The sequence below is a fragment of the Zalophus californianus genome, chromosome 2, assembly GCF_009762305.2.
Source record: "Zalophus californianus isolate mZalCal1 chromosome 2, mZalCal1.pri.v2, whole genome shotgun sequence".
Classification (NCBI taxonomy): domain Eukaryota; kingdom Metazoa; phylum Chordata; class Mammalia; order Carnivora; family Otariidae; genus Zalophus; species Zalophus californianus.
The window spans coordinates 199,747,087-199,761,930 of record NC_045596.1 but is presented as its reverse complement, the minus strand read 5'-3'; the positions used below and the strand labels follow the sequence as shown (position 1 = coordinate 199,761,930).

General features: G+C 39.8%; 1 protein-coding gene and 1 non-coding gene across 2 annotated transcripts in view; one reads left to right on the top strand and one right to left on the bottom strand.

Annotated features, from left to right (window-relative positions):
- Positions 1–14,844, bottom strand: part of CSMD1 (CUB and Sushi multiple domains 1) — a 2,028,797-nt gene that overhangs the window by 526,778 nt on the left and 1,487,175 nt on the right. The gene's annotated exons all lie outside the window — the stretch shown is intronic.
- On the top strand, positions 9,599–9,700 carry LOC113926093. The gene has a single exon (XR_003521173.1). It is a non-coding gene; the product is annotated as a U6 spliceosomal RNA (small nuclear RNA).

Genomic DNA, 14,844 nt, shown 5'->3' with positions numbered 1-14,844 from the left:
CGTGAAGAACTTGCTGCCATCGTATGAGATGGTCCCTTGGCTTGGCCTGAAGTTGTCCTCATGTAGCCGAGAGGACCCGCAGACAACAGCCAACAAGAACGTGACTGAGGGTTGCAGTCCTACAATTGCAAGGAACTGAATTTTGCAAACAATCTGAATTAGTCCCCAAAAGGCCACTAAACTCCAGATGGGATTCTAGCTTGGCCAACATCTTCATTTCAGACTTCTGAGAACCTGAGCAGAGAACCCAGCCTCACCGCGCCAGCCTTCGGACCTAGAGAAAGTGTGGGTTGAGGATGGTGGAGCTGTAGGCTGCCAAGTGTGTGGTAATGTGTTGCACCGCAGGGACAATGAACGCTGGCCCCATGTTAATCTGGGTGAGAAGTTCTTCTCTTCACAGTTTTTTACAAAGCAAATTCCTTCAACAAGCACAGTGTAACTTTCCTGAAGATTTTAAGGACATTTGGGAGGACACCTGTACCTCCTCGCTACCTCTCCACCTATCCCCTCTACTCTAAGCCCTCTTTACAGGGCCAATAAAATATTCTTTATTCCTTGAAGGCAGACCAGTGTCTCTCCCTTTGCTACAATTTTTCCAGAAATCCTGTACACAAGAGTTTCAGTTTCTAACACAGTTCAGCTTGAACAAGTATTCCAAACAAATGTAGTACTCATTCCAGGAATTATTCTACTAGATTGCTTTTTCCAATGTAAAATTTATAAAATAATAGTAATTAAAATACCACTGTGAGCACCTAGTATGTGCTTTGTGCTATGCAAGGGGATTTGCATGCTATTTGTAATTTTTACAACTGCATTGTAAGGTGGACTCATTATTGACATCTTTCTTGGAATTACAGAGAGGTGGGGGGAACCCTGGTGATCAGAAGCAGAAAGTAACTGCCACTAGGATTTGAACCCAAACCTGTCTTGCTACAAAGCCCAAGATTCTAATTGTAACGCACATTCCTGCATGAGAACAATTATGTGTGTTTGGCTACAGAGCAAGTATGCGCTGGTAGAAGGACATCATCACCCTTCTCTGTGGCTGGTCATGATCTTGATCCAGCTAACAAGAATGAGAACTCATGGCTGGTGTCCCGTGTGTAAAAGTCAGCATAGATCTGAATCCCAAAACCCTTTCTTACAGTGTGTCGGAGATCCTGGAAAAGTCACTGAGTCTATCTACTTCTTACCGTTCCTACGTGTCAAAGGGAATTCTTGGAGTTCATGCCTGTAGGATTCCTGTGAGGATTAACTGAAGTTACGGGTACGTGAATTCTGGCATGTAGGAAACATCCAGTGAGTGTTACATGTGATTGTGGTCGTTACCGTGCACCAGCCTCTGGCCAGGAGAACCTGAGACTGCAGGGTTATGCACACAGACAATGGCAGCTTCGCTTCTCACATGTGGAAGCATCAATATGAATTCTACATGAGGTGAGTTCATCAGTTTGTGTGTATGATGTGCACCTGTATTGATTTAATCCCATTTCTTTACAACACACTTGAAAGGGCAGCTTCTGGCCCTACTTCACCTAAACACAAAAGGGAGGTTTTGGAATTCCATCACTCAGGGGTCTGCCAAATGGAACTGGAAGAATGTGCGTGGAGACAGAAGACAAGGCCACCTGTGTGCTGTGGGACACTGAGCAAAGTCTCTGCTTTGACGACTGGGGCTTACCTTATTTCCCCTATGGGATAGTTGTCAACATGAGGCACGGTTTTGGCTCATAGTAGAAACTCAATAAATGGTGTTTATAATTTTCATAACACCTAGTATGGATAATAGCTGTAATATGGAAGTGTGAACTGTCACTACCATCTAGTGGCAGTGGTCAGAAATGTAGTCACTGAGGAATGCAAAAAAAAAAAAAAAAAAAATGTTTACCCTTAGAGCATGTTCTCTTCCCGGGTTATGGGTTACGTGGGAGACAAGCCCTGATGCCCCAAGGTGCCCCTGTATCTTACGGATCAACTGCCCTCTTCAGCAGCTGGAATGTTACCAGCTGTGTGCCGTCCATGGAGGGGGGTTGGAAACAGGCACCCGGACATTGTCTGTCTTCTGTATTTCAGATGAGAAATCCAGGTTGAGAAAACGAAATCTGACTTGGCAGGACTCAGGATTTATTGAGAGCCTTCCCATGCAGCATTAGGGAACAATGAGTTGAATTCTTCCTTTCTTATATGGCTTATGTTCCTATCACAGCTCTGTGATATTTTGTTTGGGGTGTTTGTTTTATACAACGTAAGGTATCAGGCAATAATACCACATACTGCACCCACTGCATTCCAGAAACTGACCATGCATAATATATTAGCCAATTGCAATGTAGGAAAAAAATATTTAAAATGATTTCCTCAGGAATTTAAGACAATGGTTCATAAATGTGTAGACAAAAAAACCCACTAATATTTACATGTTTGTTTTAGATGACTTTGCTGTTACAATGACATAATGATGGGCGTTGCATTTGCTTTCATGACATTATGGAGCATCTTTTTTTCACACACATTCAGGTTGATTTACAACACTTTATGTTTGCACAATCATGTATCACCTCACACATTATCAAGAATCAAAACATTTTTAACTACTCGTGGTAGCTGGAAATTGTAGGGCAAGAAATCAGGGACACTTAACCAGTTGAAGATGTTTCATCCATTAGCACTTGGCACAAACTTGGTTGGATAGCGTAGAATCAATAAACACTTTTTAATTAATTCAACATCCTCCTCTCCCATATTTCATCATTGATGTTCCTTTTAATTTTCCTGAATATAGAATAATGAGTATTTCTTTCATTAAAGCTGTTTATTTACCAAGGGTAATGATGTAGTCTGACATTTATCATATCCTTGTTAGAGAAAAGTTCATGAGACACTGCGCTAAGCACTTTTTATGCTTAGGATGCAAAACTCGTGTCCATCTGGCTCCATCCTACCTGCAGAGTTTAAAAAGCAGAGTGTTTCAAGTTTCTGAACCAATCCTTGGAAATGAGGATTACACATGAAATTCTAGATTTACAACTTCCCTTGAAATATTAGGAGATGGGTTGAGTAGAGCTTATGTACCATTCCCACATGGTAACCGCCAACTGGAACCCAATGTAACAGCCCACCTGGGATGGTACATGCGCTCACATCACCTCTGGTCTCCATCACCCAGTGAAGGTACATAGCTCTATCCTAGGCAGTCAGCCTGGCCTCATCCCCTCTAGCAACGCAGCAGAGCCTGCAACAATCCATCACGCCTGTACCCGGTTCATCAGCAGTCCTGCTAGCTCTCTGTCCACGCTCTCCACAGCCTCCACACCTCTCCCCCAGCACTGGGAATGGGTGGTCTCACCAGGAATGCTAAAATGACTTCCATTCTTGCCTCACCCACAAATGGTTCTGCACACAGTAGCCACAGAAATTTCCTAAAGGTTCCAAACTAATCAAAGTACACTTCTTCCAGAAATGCTGCAGTAGTTTCTCCTTGCAATTAGGATAAAATCCAAACCCATGTAGCCTGAAAGGCAGCTGTCCATTCCGCCATCACTGAGAGACTTCTCAGACAATCCTACCCCAACCTGTCACCCTCCACCTATAGATAACAATGTGTCTCTCCCTCCAACGCCCACCTCCTCTGGTTAGGGCTTTGGCACTTGCTGATGTCTCCACCTGCAGTGATCCCCACCAGGCCACCCCTTGTTCATTAAACCTTCCACTCTTTCTCCCAGAAGACCTCCATGACTAGCACAGATGAAACAACACCGCTCCTTCCCTTCAGCCTTTGCTTTATCCTTGGTTTTATCTTGTTGACAAAACGTGTATGTTATTTGTTTGCAGGTTTATGTCTTCACCCACTGGGTTAGAAGTTTTGATGACAGTGGATATTTGTGTGTGTCCAAATCTCTATTTCTAGTGCTGAAAGCAGTGCAGAGGTTACAGAAAGAGGGCCACACATAAAAACTCTATGAATGGCACCTGTGAAGATTCTCACCTTATACATGCCAGGGAAAGTATGGCTCTGAGGTCATGTAACTTGGTCACAGATTGAATTCAAACAGCTCTATCTTACCCCAAATCCTCAAAACTGCTCCTTTCACTGTCCCTCACCATTGGGTGATCTTTTCACACACTTATAAACCAAATAAAATATGGGATTGTGAATGTCCACAATGGCCAAACTGTGGAAGGAGCAGAGATGCCCTTCAGCAGATGAATGGATAAAGAAGATGTGGTTCATGTGTACAATGGAATATTGCTCAGCCATCAGAAAGGATGAATACCCACCATTTGCATCATCATGGATGGAACTGGAGAGGATTATGCTAAGTGAAATAAGTGAAGCAGAGAAAGACAATTATCATATGGTTTCACTCATATGTGGAACATAAGGAATAGTTCGGAGGGCCACAAGGGAAGGCAGGGAGAACTGAATGGGAAGAAATCAGAGAGGGAGATAAACCATGAGAGACTCTGGACTCTGGGAAACAAACTGAGGGTTACAGAAGGGAGTGGGGTGGAGGGGTGGTGTAACTGGGTGATGAATATTAAGGAGGGCATGAGTTGTGGTGAACATTGGGTGTTATACACAACTAATGAGTCATTGAACACTACATCAAAAACTAATGATATACTTTATGTTGGCTAATTGAACATAATAATAAAAATTTTTAAAAATAAAAAAAGGATATATAACATTCTGAAAATAAGAGTCCCTGGCCCTTTATTACAAAAGAAAAGGGAAAGAAAATACCTATAGAACATGATGGAAAACTCAAGTTGTGTCAAGCTACCTTGAGAATCCAATGGACAATTTTCCCTAATCAAACCGTTAGAAAATGATTTCCTTTAAATCAGCCACAATCACGTCACGCTCATATGGTAACTCTTCTGTTCTACATACCTTGTTCCTAGACTGAGAACCCATCTTCTAAATCTTCCTTATATACATATATGAAACAAAATAGTGCTGTACTCTGGTGATCCCTGTTGTGTATAGCACAGTGCTTTCTTCTAAGTGGACTTTTCCCTGGTTTGAGTTGTTTGTAAACTTGTTTACTGCAGACAGAGGTCTCCCACTTGGAAATTAAGCTGAATTGCAGGTGGCACAATGATGGCTTACTCTTGAGAAAAATGCCTTCACCCAATGTTTCAGAGTTATTAAACTCTGAATTTTAACCAACATCTCCTGATTTAACTTACATACAAAGCAACTCTCTCATTTGACAACACAGCAGAGGGAGTTAATTAAATTAGGTACTAACAGTTTTTGTTATAAATACCTGGAGATTTTGCCTCACACTGGTGCTATACACTGAATCTCCTTAAAAACAAAAGGTCTTATTTTTTAGACACAGCTTAACATCATTTTTTAAAGTTGAAATTTGTTCCTAATCATCTACTTCTGTATCTGTGCATGCATATTATTTATTTTACTTTGCCCCATATCCTTTTAAGAAAATTAACCAGACATTTTTATTCCCTATAGAAATTCCTCTAGAGTTATATTATTATGAAGCATTTCAGTCCTAAGGGTTCTGACTGACCTTAACATCCATACTTAGCCTTTATTGATTAACTAATATTTGTCAGGTACTGTCTAAGTTCTTTAGTATTATTTATTTTTCTTTTTTCTTCAGCTTTATTGAGATATAATTGGCACAAAAATCTGCACGTAATTAATGCATACAATTCAATGAGTTTGGTCATAGACATACTCTCATGTTACTATCACCGCAATCAAAGTAATAAGCATTTCCATCACTTCCAAAAGTATCCTTGTGCCCACCCCCCCTTCTTTGCAGGAAAAACACTTAACATGAGATCTATCCTCTTAATAAATTTTTAAGTGCCCAATTTTTTATTGTTAACTACAGGAACTATGGTGTACAGCAAATCTCTGAAACATACTCATCTTGTATATCCATAATTTTATACCCATTGAACAAGAATTGTCCATGTTGTCCTCCCCCAGCCCATGATAATCATCATCAAATTGTCTACTTCTATACCTTTGAATATTTTAGATGCCTCATTTAGGAGGAATCATGCATTATTTACAATAGCCAAAATATGGAAACAAACTAAAGGTGCATGGGCAGATGAATGACTCATTTACTAAAGATGACACAGTCTATCCATACAACAAAATATTATTCAGCCTCAAAAGAGAAGGAAATCCTTCCGTTTGCAGCAACATGGATGGACCTGGAAGACATTATGTTAAGTTTGTCAGTCACTTTAGTTCTTTAGCATTATTTTTTCCCTCACAACTCTGAAGGTAAGTATTCCATTCTGATTTCATTCCACAAATACTTTTGAGCATCTGCTATGTTCCAAACAAAGTTCCAAGATTGGCTATAAAATAGTGAATGAAACAGACACAGCCCCTGCCCTTACTTGTCTTCTAGTGCAATGTCAGAAGCAACACAGAAATCAATGACTGTTTGCATGTCCCATGGTGGCAGTAACGTGGAGAAACACTAATCTGGGGTAATGGGTATAGAAGAAAGGAAGGTGTTTGCTCCCAGACAAGGCTGAACACAGATCTACAGCACATGGCAAGTAAGCCTGCACATATCTGAGAGGAGATCATTTCAGACAAAGAAGGCAAAAGGCCTGAGACAGAGAGTGTGCTTGACATGTTTGAGAAACTGCAAGGACACTGATGAGCTAGGGCAGTGTGGAGTGGGAGCAGCAGGGCATGAGATCAAGGAGTGATGGGGGAGGTTTACACAGAGCCTTGAAGAACACCATTAGGACTTTTGATTTTTTACTGAGACAGAGGACAAGTTACTGGAAGGTTTTGAGTGAAAGAGTGATGTACAGAATTTAAAAAGAATCACTCCAGGGGCACCTGGGTGGCTCAGTCAGTTAAGTGTCTGCTTTCAGCTCAGGTCATGATCTCAGGGTCCTGGGATCGAGCCCCGCCTCGGGCTCTCTGCTAGCGGGGAGTCTGCTTCTCCCTCTGCCTGCCTCTCTCTCTCTCTGACAGATAAATAAATAAAAATCTTTAAAAAATTAAAAATAAAAAGAATCACTCCAGTTTCTGTATTGATAATAAACTGAACAAGGGCAAAAACAAAAGTAAGAAAATCAGGAGAGAATTGCAATAATTCAGGCAAGACATGATGGTTGCTGAGACCTCTATTGTGATTAATAGTAGAGGTGGTGGAAGGTTGGATACTGCCTATGATGAGTAGAGTATATATAGAGAGTATATCTATATAGATATATAGATATAGATAGATAGATGTTGAGTATGAGAGATAGAGTAGAGTTAGAAATAACTATAAAGTGTTTTAGCTTAAGGAGCTGAAAGACAAATTACCAAGAAGATGTTAGGAACAGGTTTTGGAGAGAAAATATAGGTCTGTTTTGGACGTTATGTTTGAAATGCCTACTGAACATGTAAATGGAGATGTCAAGTAGACAATTAGATATATGCATGTGGAGTTCAGAGGAGAAATCTGACTAAAGAAATTTTTGGAAAAGGTCAACCTATAGACTATAGGATTTCAAGCTACAAGACAGAGTGAATATCAATGGGAAAAAGAGCAGATCTTGAGATGTCCAATATTCAAGGGTGAGGGACACTAAGTGGCATCAGTAAAGGCACTGAGGAGGCAAGAGTAAGCAAGATGAGAACCATCAAATGGTGTCCAAGTCGGCAGTGAAGGCAGCGTTGAGAGAGGAAGACGTGATCAGCTGTGTCAGGTGCTATGGACAGGTCAAGGTGTACAACTGAGTATGGACCAGCAAATCTGACTACCTGGCCCTAGACTGTGACCTGCCTAGAGTTAGTTTGGAGCAGTATGGAGGGAAGGGCAGGAGCTTAATGAGACTGGGCTCAAGAAAGACCAGCGAAGGGCTGGACATAGGTAATATAACCAACTTTTAAAATAGTTTTTTTTTCCTAAAGAGAAAGAAACAATTTCAAGAAGAGAGTGTCCAGAAATGTACTAGTCCAAGACGTCCTAGTTAGTAAAATATAAATATGGATACCTTTGTGAATCAGTATCACTTTATATGTAATCTGAAAGTATTTAAAATATCTGACTTCTCTCCTCTCATATGTCACCTTAATTCTTCCTTATTTTTCCTTTTCCTCTCTCAGAGAGATTTATCAAGGTAGTATAAAGTCAACTTCAATAAATAAATAAATAGGGGCGCCTGGGTGGCTCAGTGCGAAGCGTCTGCCTTCGGCTCAGGTCATGGTCCCAGGGTCCTGGGATCGAGCCCCGCATCGGGCTCCCTGCTCCGCGGGAAGCCTGCTTCTCCCTCTCCCACTCCCCCTGCTCGTGCTCCTGAGCTCGCTCTCTCTCTCTGTCAAATAAATAAATAAAATATTAAAATAAATAAAAAATAAGTTAATTTCAAAATATAGTATTCTGTGAAAATGATCTTTGCCTAAGACCTTAACTTTTAACAAACCCTAGTAAATTATCTCTCACTTGTTACTTATAATAGGCTATAGTGAATGGCCCCATTCCTAGCACACGGTAGCAGATAAAATATTGCATGTATGTATATGTACATGTATGTTAATATTTATGTATTTTTAAATATTTTAAAGATTTATTTATTTGAGAGAGAGAGAGAGTGGGCGGCAGTGGCGAGGGACAAAGAGAGTCTTAAGCAGACTTTGTGCTCAGTGTGCAGCCCAACCCAGGGTTCTCTCTCATTACCTGAGCTGATGCCAAGTGTCAGAGCCTACTCCACTATGCCATCTAGGCGCCCCATTGTGTTTTTTTTTTTTTATTTTAGTGAGGAAGCTGGTCTTAAGGATTTTCAAGTGTCCTTTGTCCTTAGTATTCTATATCTATTTAGTAAAAGTATATATTTTTTCCTGGTATTTAATAATCCTTTTACAAAGAAAAATCCGTGAAACATAAATAGCTATTTTTATCAGAAAAAAATATCCTCATGAATTTATAAATCAAAATGGATTAGCCTCACATTTAACAACATAATATTTAAATCATTCTGGCAGAACAGACTACATAGCTGCATTCCTTAATTAAAAAAACTTATTCAACAATGGAGAGTTATTTTTTTTAATTGTATTTATTCATTTGAGAGAGAGAGAGAGACAGAGAGAGCACAATCTGGGGGAGAGGCAGAGGGAGAGGGAGAAGCATACTCCCCGCTGAGCTGGGAGCCCTACACAGGGCTCTATCCCAGGGCCTGGAGATCAGATGCTATCCCAGACCCAAAGGTAGATGCTTAATCATCTGAGCCACCCAGGCACCCCTGGAGAGTTATTTTTTATTGAAAGTTTTATTTATTTGTTTGAGAGAGAGTGTGTGTGTGTGTGTGTGTGTGCGCTCATGAGTGGGAGCAGGGGCAGAGGAAGAGATTCTTCAAGAAGGCTCCCTGCTGAGTGTGAAGCCCTACACAGGACTCAATCTCATGACCCATGAGATCATGACCTGAGCTGAAACCAGGAATCGGACACTGGCTAAGTGTCTGAGCCACTTACATGCCCCAACAATGGAGAGTTATATATAGTGATAGAAAGCATACACACACACACACACACACACACACACACATATATACTTAATTTATAAGCTCACTATGTTGTATTTTTATCATTTGGTGCATGCTTTAGCAGCATATTTACTAAAATTGGAAGAGTCAAGAGAAGACTAGCATGGCCCTTAAACAGGATAACATGCACATCCATGAAATGTCCCATATTTTCTTAATGAGCAAAACAAGAAGCTTGACAAGAAACTACCAATCATCAAAACAAAACCAACAAACAAATAACAAAAACTCCTAGAGTTGAAATGTACAATAATTGAACTAAAGAATTCAATAGTTTCAAAGTAGACAACGAGATAGAAGAAACAATCAGAAATTTGAAGGATAGGACATTGGAAATTACCCAATCAGAGGGAAAAAAAAGAAAAAAAAAGAGTGAAGAAAGCCTATGGAAATTATGGGTCACAGTAAAAAGAAAAAAAATTCACATGGAAATTCCAGGAGAAAATAAAGAGAATGGGCCAGAAAGTATATTTAGAGCAATAATGCCCCAAAGGTTCCTGAACCTGAGGAGACAAATGGAAATCTAGATCCATGAGGCTCAACAGACCCCAAATAGATTGAACCTGAATAAGGTTACCCCAAGACACATTATAAGTACATTGTCAAAGTCAGAAGAGAAAGGAGGGGAGTTACATATAAGGCAACTCCCATGAGAACAAACTGAGCCCAAAGTTAGTGGAGGAAGGAAATAATAAAAAATATTTAAAGAGCAGAGGTAAATTAAATAGAGAACAGAAAAACAATAGAAAAGATTACCCAAACTAGGAGTTGGTTCTTTGAAAAGATAAACTAAATTGATGCTTAGCTAGGCTAACAAAGGAAAAAAAAAAAAAGGAAAAGGACCCAAATGAACAAAATTACAAATGAAAGAGGAGAAATTACATCTGATACTACATAAATATGAAGGATCATAAGAGGTTAGTATGAACAGTTATACAGTAACAAGCTGGACAACCCAGAAGAAATGGAAAAATACATAGAATCCTACAACCTACAAGACTGAATCAGGAAGAAATTGAAAATCTTAACAGACTGATGTTAATAAGGAGACTGAATCAATTATCTAAAATCTCCCAACAAAGAAAAGACCAGGACCATATAGCTTCACTGGTGAATTTTACCAAACATTTAAAGAAGAATTAACATCAATCTGTTCGAAACTCTTCCAAAAAAACTAAAGAGGAGATGGATAAAACCAGAAAAGCACACTCCTAGAAAAGAAAACTAGACATCTTATACATTTGGATTAAAAATTTTGCTTGTTAAAAGCTGGTGGCATCACAATTCTGGACTTCAAGCTCTATTACAAAGCTGTCATCATCAAGACAGTATGGTACTGGCACAAAAACAGACACATTCTGTTTTTGAGACAAATTTTCTCTATTCTATTCCATTCTGATCAATGGAACAGAATAGAGAGCCCAACAATGGACCCTCAAGTCTATGGTCAACTAATCTTCGACAAAGCAGGAAGGAATGTCCAGTGGATAAAAGACAGTCTCTTCAAAAAATGGTGTTGGGAAAATTGGACAGCCACATGCAGAAGAATGAAACTGGACCATTTCCTTGCACCACACACAAAAATAGACCCAACAGTGTTGAAAGACCTAAATGTGAGACAGGAGTCCATCAAAATCCTAGAGGAGAACACAGGCAGCAACCTCTTCGACCTCAGCTGCAGCAACTTCTTCCTGGAAACATTGCCAAAGGCAAGGGAAGCAAGGGCAAAAGTGAACTATTGGGACTTCATCAAGATAAAAATCTTTTGCACAGCAAAGGAAACAGTAGACAAAACCAAAAGACAACCGACAGAATGGGAGAAGATATTTGCAAATGACATATCAGATAAAGAGTTAGTATCTAAAAATCTATGAAGAACTTATCAAACTCAACACCCAAATAACAAATAATCCAATCAAGAAATGGGCAGAAGATGTGAACAGACATTTCTGCAAAGAAGACATCCAAATGGCCAACAGACACATGAAAAAATGCTCAACATCACTTGTAGGGAAATACAAATCAAAACCAAAATGAGATACCACCTCACACCAGTCAGAATGGCTAAAATTCACAAGTCAGGAAATGACAGATGTTGGTGGGGATGTGGAGAAAGGGGAACCCTCCTACACTGTTGGTGGGAATGCAAGCTGGTGCAGCCATTCTGGAAAACAGTATGGAGGTGCCTCAAAAAGTTGAAAATAGAGCTACCCTAAGACCCAGGAATTGCACCACTGGGTATTTACCCCAAAGATACAAATGTAGTGATTTGAAGGGGCACCTGCACTCCAATGTTTATAGCAGTAATGTCCACAACAGCCAAACTATGGAAAGAGCCAGAAGAGCCAGAAGTCCATTGACAGATGAATGGATAAAGATGTGATACACACACACACACACACACACACACACACACACACACACTAGAATACTACTCAGCCATCAAAAAAAAAAAAAAAAAATGAGGGCACCTGGGTGGCTCAGTTGGTTAAGCGACTGCCTCCGGCTCAGGTCATGATCCTGGAGTCCCGGGATCGAGTCCCGCATGGGGCTCCCTGCTCAGCGGGGAGTCTGCTTCTCCTTCTCACCCTCCTCCCTCTCATGCTCTCTGTCTCTCATTCTCTCTCTCAAATAAATAAATAAAATCTTAAAAAAAAATGAAATCTTGCCATTTGCAATGACATGGATGGAATTAGAGGGTGTTATGCTAGTCAACATAAGCCAGTCAGAGAAAGACAATCATCATATGATCTTGCCGATGTGTGGAATTTAAGAAACAAACAGAAGATCATAGGGGAAGAGAGGAAAAAAATAAAACAAGACAAAATCAGAGAGGGAGACAAACCATGAGAGACATTTAAGCACAGGAAACCAACTGAGGGTTGCTGGAGTGGAGGAGGGGAGGGGGATGGGGTCACTGGGGGATGGACACCAGAGGAGGGCACATGATGTAATGAGCACTGGGTGTTATATAAGACTGATGAATCACTGACCTCTACCTCTGAAACCAATAACACGTTATGTGTTAATTGAATTTAAATAAAAATTTAGAAAGTGCTTATTAGATAATCTTGGTTTCTGATTAAGGTACAGATAGTCTCAGATTTTAATGGTTTTCAATTCAATATGTGACTATAAATTCGCCTCCAAAAAGTTGGAATTAATTTTTCCATAGAAGCAACACTCAGCGATGGTTGGGTTCCTGGACGAGTCCTCACAGGGCATTGTAATTCACAGACAACTTACTGGGTGCATACTAGAACCAACAGTATTCCGGACTGTGCTTTCTGTACCGTACACTTGTTTCTCTCGGAAAAACATACTCCTTAGTTTTAATGGGAAATGCCTCAAGAAATTTCAACTCCAGTAAGCAAGCCAATATCTTCCCCGAAACTTCCATATTTATGCCATTGTTCAGTTATGAATGAGGGGCTTTATTTGTTGTTAAGGAGCCCAGTAGATTCAAAAGCAAAAGACTGATGAATTCTGGAGTCAGTGGCTGGGAAATCCCAGTTACAGGCAGAAGAGCAGGAGCTCTGTTTTGTGGTTGCCAAAATGGTAGTTCTGAGCCAGGGGATGCCAGGAGAAACCTAATACTTCCGCTACAGCATAAATATATTTCATAGTATCTAATTTTTTTTTTTACAAAGTCATTTCGGTGCACTCAAAGAAAGGTTTAAATAAATGATCTCTCCCCCTTACTCCCACCTGCAGCATCCTATTAGTTTCACCTCCTAAGTAACTCTCAAATCTATATCTTCCTTTTGACTCTCACTTAATTCATTTGAATTACTAGCATATCTTGCTTGGAACTGTTCAATACCTGGGTTTCCCTTAATTGGCAACCACAGGAGGTGGTTTTGTGAGAGACTGCTGTTTTGAACTTTACCTACTACATGATGCTAATGCTCAGGGTGATGAACACTGAATGAGAGATCCATTAGTGATTCTGTAGTGGAGGTACCCCAGATTAGTGCAGAGTAAGACTGTCTTCATTTGCTCAAATCTACTCTTGATTTCTGACATGAGGCTGGAAGGCTGCTAATAAATAGAGAGCCATATTGACGGTGTCCCCTTTCTTTCTGAATTATCTCCCCAAACTTCCCTTAACAAGTTGCTGAGTGGCTCATAAAGGTAAATAAAATCCACTTTGCAATAAATTATTAAAACAAAAATTTCATTGTGAAGAAGAAATTTTTACGCACCATCACCCAACTGGCCTCATCAAACACTGATGTTGCTGTATATATTGTAAAGGGTAAAGTGTGCGGATTGACAGGTAAATGTTACTGTGAAGTTTTTATATTTTCCCTACCTGTTCATTTACTTATGTGTGACACCCTGTAGTTTTATAATTTATTACTACTGATTTCATGCACACGTATCTGATGGACCACAGTGGCAATTTCTAAAGATGAGCTGTGAAGTAAAGAGAAATTTTCTAGGTGTATAGACAATTCTGATAAGGTTAGTGATAAAGAATTACAATCTTTTGAATCATTTCACTGCACTAACATCACATGAAACACAAAAGGAATTTTGTCTTTACAATGAAAGCCACTTGTCATGGGTTTTACATGGGGAATTGGAGTTGTCCCATTCACTCATTCACTGTGCATTGCAAGTGGAAAACGACTTACAAACGAAGCACTGGTTTTGGCAAAACTGAAGACACTTAACTGCAAATCACAGCCACTCAATGTGTAATGTGCTGATTATTTTAAACAGCTACTGGAATCTTATATAGAGTAAAGCTTTTGCTGAGAAGCAAAAAGTCACATTGGTGAAAAGGCTCAGGAAGCAAGTCATTTAGTAGCAGAATTTATTGACCAGAAAAGGCAAAGTCAAACAGTTGGTAAAACCTTAGTAACGAGGCATGAACAATTATAGTGAGTATATAGTGAGAATTCCAAGATCAGATGCAATATGAGGCTCTGGAATGGCTCTACTCTCCACAGCACCATCAGTCAACACATTGATGATGAGTCCCTGATACCAAGAAAGTCTTCTATGAAATAATTTCTCCATCAAGTTAGCAGTCAAAAGATCTACTAACAAATAAAAATGGTGGTAAAATTTAAGAAAAATAAATGTTCTGCTATAAATAGGTGCTTTAAAAAGGCAAAGACCAAGATGTATTTAATGATTTGTTTTCCTGCCCAGAAACAAAAGATCTTGGAGAAATGGTGTTAGCATCTGTACAGATGATACCTGTCAGTTGTTGACCTCACAGAAGGTTTTGCCTCTATTGCTGAAACAAACAACAAGGAAAAACAAACAAACAAAAACCCTAATGCT